The following is a 6,738-nucleotide window of genomic DNA, read 5'->3' as shown; positions in this document are numbered from 1 at the left end:
GTGCATTCGGCCCTGACTTACTTTTTATGGATGAAGATGCACCAACGAACCGAAGAGTGAAAGGAAGAGGAGCTCTTGGAACGAGAGAATACTCGGCGATTGCGATGGACTGTCCAATCCCCGACCTAAAATGCATCGTGCACTTGTGAAATTCCGTTATGAGACGTATTTCAGAACTTTCACAGGCACCAACAAGCATGCAGTAGTTGTCAACCATGCTGGTTGGGGAATGAAACGCCCTGGCACAAGATTTCCTTACCAACCTGTGATCATAAAGGAGCACGTTACAGAGCATGCAATACTGTCCGTGGTGATCCAGCAACCTTTCAAGCACCATTACCCACCTTCTGTAATATCAGGGGACCGTTGTGAATCGCGATGGCTTCAGTGACATTATTGTTTTATAATAAAAGTTCCATTTCTATTCATCTCATTGCGTAATTCCTTCAGTAATCTTCTGTGCTGTTCTTTCTATTTATGGCCCAAGTTATATCGAGCTACTGTGCTTGGCAGGGACACTTCATGCTTAAGGTTCTTCCGTGCTTAAGTTTCGCACACCACTGTATACTGGAAACATTAGTGGCGCTTTTACACTTACTTGTGGAACACTGGATGTTAATTTCGTTTCTGTGGAACATTAGCTAACTTGTATAAGGTTTTGAGCTCTGTTGGTCAAATACTTCTCCAGCTAGTCATGTACTTGTTAAGAAACTCCGTATGATAAACAACGTAGCTAGCAGAATGGTTGGTAGATGAAGGATGGCGGTTATATGTTTGATTTCAATTGCTGCAAAAATTGTGACACTGGCTTCAGAAAGCTTCCATGAGTAAAATCGATACGTGTAGCAGCATGAAAAAGCATAAAGGTGGTTCGTTGCTGAGCACTGAAGGCGAATATCTGATGACAGTGATGAAATTTTAGTGGACTGTCACTACCGTTACTCGTCACATGACATTTCTGACAACCACTCCGGACCGTTTGATACCACCTAAAATATGCAGATAACGAGAGCCGACTGACAGGTTGTCACAACAGCAGAAGAGAGTCCATCAACACATCAAAGTGGAGCTACGTGCATGCTATGGTGGGTCTACGTCCTGTAAGTATACGTGTCTGTTCCAGGATGAACTGCTTTGCACTCTGTAGCGGCGCTGCGCTGTCAAGCGCTCGCTTTGATGTCTCGGCGCGTGTTTGCTTCGTGTTTCAAGCATATTCGTTCTCCCCCCAGCGCGCCCGTCGTCTGCAGCGCGCAGGCCGCGGTGACACCGCGTAATTCCCTGGACAAAGACCCGGCTTCCCAGCCTGCGCCGCAGTTGGCTCCCAACTACGTGCTGCACTGCTGATTGCCTCGATTGCGCAGCGACACGAAACCCGACGACCAACATTGTTCGCGTCCTCTCCTGCTCGGAATACTCCTCTCCGACGCCAACGGTCACTGAGTCAGAGGTGTACATATCTCTCACAGGATTCATTACAGCAATACGGTTGGCTACTGCAGTTCTGATGAAAAACGAACAAAGCTTCACTGATTCGCTGGGACACACTTACAAACCATTCAGAGGGTTAAAAATTATACACTTTTTAGTACTCTATTTTTCCGCAATGTAGCATTGCCTTAACCTTATATTTTCCACCTTTGTTTTCAAATGTGGTTAGGAAACAGCGACTGTTTGTGACAATAAGTGATTGTAATTCTTATTCACAACAAAGAACATGGGCAGTACTCACTCAGTGACAAATTTGAGACAGTGGCAATGAGATTCTTTAGGAGCTTCTCAGAAATACTCATACAAGATGACGTACCACAAGTTATTCTTCTTCCTCCTGTTCTTCTTCTTCTTACTTTACTTCTGTTTCCTTCACTACCCCTCATTGCATCCTCAGGTTGTCGCTCCATCTTTTCCTTGGACGTACAATATTTCTTTTACCTGTTGGTAATTTATTTCTTACGATTTTTACAATGTACGCCACCGGTCGCTGAGTGGTCAGCGTGACAGAATGTCAATCCTAAGGGCATCATTTCATCCCCATCGACGCAAGTCGCCGAAGTGGCGTCAAATCGAAAGCCTTGTATACGGCGAACGTTCGACCCAACGGAAGGTCCTACTCACACGATATATATATATATATATTTCATTTAGTCATCCTGCCTATGTGTTCGTCGCATTCATGCTTTCTCTTACATACCCGCTCATTAATGAAATCCGCTGCACATACTTTTGTAATGTTTCCACTTCTGTCTCTTTCACTGTCCTCCCAGTAATTCTTCTCAGAATTTTCATTTTCGTGGTTTCCAAGACTCATTTTGTTTTTGATGTTCACCGTCTTGTCTTAGCAGTGTATGTGATAAGTGGTCTCAGTTATCTGTCTCCTCGCCTTTGCATCTTTTCCTGTACGCTTTTTTTTCCCTTCAGTATCATTTAAAAAACCTGCCAGTTTATTTTCATTTGCTACCTGTTGTCTAACTTTTCAATATTTCCGCTGCTGGTCAGTTCAGTACCCAAGATATTTAAATGTAACTATCCATCGAACAATTTTTCCATCCACTTGCGATTTTCATCTAATTTCCTCCCACAGATGTCGTCGTACATTTGGTTTTTGTGTGTATATGGCTATATCAGTTTAATAAGTCACAGCTGCAAAATCCTAACGCGAATTATTTACAGACGAATGGAAAAACTGATAGAAGCCGAGCTCGGGGAAGATCAGTTTGGATTCCGTAGAAATGTTGGAACACGTGAGGCAATACTGACCCTACAACTTATCTTAGAAGAAAGATTAAGGAAAGGCAAAACTACGTTTCTAGCATTTGTAGATTTAGAGAAAGCTTTTGACAATGTTGACTGGAATGCTCTCTTTGAAATTCTGAAGGTGGCAGGGGTAAAATACAGGGAGCAAAAGGCTATTTACAATTTGTACAGAAAGCAGATGGCAGTTATAAGAGTCGAGGGGTATGAAAGGGAAGCAGTGGTTGGGAAGGGAGTGAGACAGGGTTGTAGCCTATCCCCGATGTTATTCAATTTGTATATTGAGCAAGCAATAAAGGAAACAAAAGAAAAGTTCGGAGTAGGAATTAAATCCATGGAGAAGAAATAAAAACTTTGAGGTTCGCCGATGACATTGTAATTCTGTCAAAGATAGCAAAGGACTTGGAAGAGCAGTTGAATGGAATCGACAGTGTCTTGAAAGGAGGTTATAAGATGAACATCAACAAAAGCATAACTAGGACAATAGAATGTAGTCGAATTAAGTCGGGTGATGCTGAGGGATTTAGATTAGGAAATGAGACACTTAAAGTAGTAAAGGAGTTTTGCTAATTGGGGAGCAAAATAACTGATGATGGTCGAAGTAGAGAGGATATAAAATGTAGACTGGCAATGGCAAGAAAAGCGTTTCTGAAGAAGAAAAATTTGTTAACATCGAGTGTAGATTTAAGTGTCAGGAAGTCGTTTCTGAAAGTATTTGCATGGAGCGTAGCCATGTATGGAAGTGAAACGTGGACAATAAATAGTTTAGACAAGAAGAGAATAGAAGCTTTCGAAATGTGGTGCTACAGAAGAATGCTGAAGATTAGATGGGTAGACCACATAACTAATGAGGAGTTATTGAATAGAATTGGGGAGAAGAGGAGCTTGTGGCACAACTTGACTAGAAGAAGGGATCGGTTGGTAGGACATGTTCTGAGACATCGAGAGATCACTAATTTAGTATTGGAGGGCAGCGTGGAGGGTAAAAATCGTAGAGGGAGACCGAGAGATGAATACACTAAGCAGATTCAGAAGGATGTAGGCTCCAGTAGGTACTAGGAGATGAAGAAGCTTGCACAGGATAGAGTAGCATGGAGAACTGCATCAAACCAGTCTCAGGACTGAAGACCACAACAACAACATGGCTTTATTTAGCTTTTTGGCTGCCAAGATATATATATATATATATATATATATATATATATATATATATATATATATATATATATATATATATATATATATGGTATTGTCTCGTCGTTGTTACAGAATGGGGAATGAAAAAAAAAAAAACGGTGCAGTTGTGCGTGCAAAATGGTTCAAATGGCTCTGAGCACTATTGGACTTAAAATCTATGGTGATCAGTCCCCTAGAACTTAGAACTACTTAAACCTAACTAACCTAAGGACGTCACATAACACCCAGTCATCACGAGGCAGACAAAATCCCTGACCCCGCCGGGAATCGAACCCGGGAACCCGGGCGTGGGAAGCGAAAATGCTACCGCACGACCACGAGCTGCGGACTTGTGCTTGCAAACAGTGAAAATAACCTGTGGGAACTTTCAAATATGAAAGTTTGTTTGCAAGCACAACTGCACCGTCGGTTGTTTTCTTTTTCATTCCCCATTCTGTAACAACGACGAGACAATACCTTCTTTATCATCTCGTCAATGACCTTATTAAAATTAACGGGTTCAGAGAATCACCTTGTCTAATACTACTACTAACTGCTATGCACGTAGTTAACATGGAATATTTTCATTACGTTGGAACGAATCAACCGTTTGTAGAGCAGGCTTGTCACGTTTGTTAACTGCATCCTATCGAAAGCTCTCTGTAAATCAATACAACAAAGATAAGCTGGTCTGTTGTAGTCAATTGACTTCTCCACAACCTAAGAATGAATGCTGCACCTATGCATGACCTACCGGATTTAAAACAATACTACTCCACTGCAAGATATATAACTCTTTTTATTTTATTTCTTATTACTTTGTTATGAGTTTAACAACTGATTTATACCTCTGTATTTGTATGAGTCTTCCTTATATCCTTTTCTGCACATGAGAATTGTGATACCAGTTCTCCATTCGTTTGGATTTGCATTACCCGTTATAATATTGTTAACCATCTTGCTTAATTGTTCAGTTAATGGATACCCACCATATTTCAGTAATTCATTCTTCTGCTACTATCTAATTTTCAGTGATCCAAACCATAAAACAATTCTCAAATTACCAAACCGAAACAATTAAGTGAAATGACGAATTTATTTTTATAAGCTTTTTATTTTTTATTTTTAATATTTTTATGTTCCTGCTATAACAGTAGGCTGAAGCAATATTGTCGTAAAGAAGTAAAAAAAATATGTTTTTTATCTGTATCTTTGACTTGCTGCTTAAGCTAGTAACGAAAGCTCGTTGCATTATAACGAACTGCATTTCAACTTCTGCACAATCTTTGAACCATTTGTCTTCTTGGTTCGAGTTTGGGTAACATTAAGAATTAAAATGTATGTTTATGAAGATCTTTCAAATTTGGTTCACGTTTCTCATAAAGAGAAATGAGAAGGAGTAATTTGTATGTTCCTTAAAGAATTATTTTACAGTTTAGATCACGTTCGAAGCTGTTTCTTATTGACCGGTGCTACGAATGCGAAACGATACGTATGTGCTATCTGAAGACTCCTGAGCGAACGTGCTGAGTTTCCGTCTCTTCCGACAAATAGCGTAGCTGCAGGACAGTTTGCAAATGGCATCTGTGGGTGTTGTACGTTGCAAGCAACGTGCTGTCATTGAATTTCTCACTGCAGAGAATGACTCTGTGGGGAATATTCGCAAACGCTTGTGCAAAGACTGTGTAGCATCTTCTCTCGACAGACGTACAGTTAGTCGCTGGGCACGGAGGGTGAGGTCATCAGAAGGCGGTTCGGCGGAGCTCCACGTTTTGCAGCGGTCAGGGAGACCATCCACGTCTGTCACTCCTGACATGTTACAACGAGTTGATGTTGTCATTCGTTAGGATAGACGCATTACGACTCGGAAGTTGGCGCAGCATCTGTCAATCAGCAAAGGAAGTGCTGATGTAATAGTCTTCGATATCCAAAAGTGTGTGCAAGAGTTGGGTCCCGTGGTGTGTAACGGTGGATCACAAATCGTACAGAAAAACGTTTGTTTTGATTTGTTGCAACGTTTTGAAGCAGAGGGGGAGGCCTTCTTGACCCGGACTGTGACAGGTGATGAAACATGGGCTTATCATTTTGAGCTCGGACTTCCAATTGCTTGGACTATTCGTTGAAAACATTTTGAGGACGATATCGTTACTTATGACAAATCTGTTTGTAATTTTCTTTTTGACCAACCTGTGTGGAGAGTGAAATATACTCTCCGCAAGAATATTAACATGGCATGAGTAGTGAACACACAATGGAATATGACGCACAATCAAGACAGTTTTAAAGTTATGTGAACTACCTATCAGAAATAATGATGCTAGATGTAGCATGAGTAAACGCATAAAGTTACAGATCTGAAGATGACAGTAGTCGAAAACGATCGGTAAAAAATAGTTTTGAAGGCGATATTACCTAAGAAATATTTCCTTAAATCTTTACATTTGTGATTCTAGTGCCATATTACGTTAACAAGCATTGATTACACCTTATACATAGCGAAACGAAACAACTGGCTTCATCCAACAAATAAAAATGTAATGCAAAAGTCTCATATGCCTGAAGATTGGGGTGTCAGCCCTCAAAACGCGTCGTAAGAGTAAATAAAAGTGACTGACCCAAATAACTGTTTCAATTTACATATTATAGCACGGCTTATCGAGTCATAAACCTATCTAGAAATAGAAAGTAATGTAATAACTGTGCAGCGTTTGACCTGGTTGCCGATCTACGTTTGCGGACAAACTTTGTAGGCACATAACAATTCTTATACGTTTCGAGAGAAGAAAAGTTTCCCACCGTGTTTCGAATCATAGA

This window comes from Schistocerca cancellata, chromosome 7, assembly GCF_023864275.1.
Source record: "Schistocerca cancellata isolate TAMUIC-IGC-003103 chromosome 7, iqSchCanc2.1, whole genome shotgun sequence".
NCBI classification, from domain to species: domain Eukaryota; kingdom Metazoa; phylum Arthropoda; class Insecta; order Orthoptera; family Acrididae; genus Schistocerca; species Schistocerca cancellata.
This window is presented reverse-complemented; position numbering follows the sequence as displayed.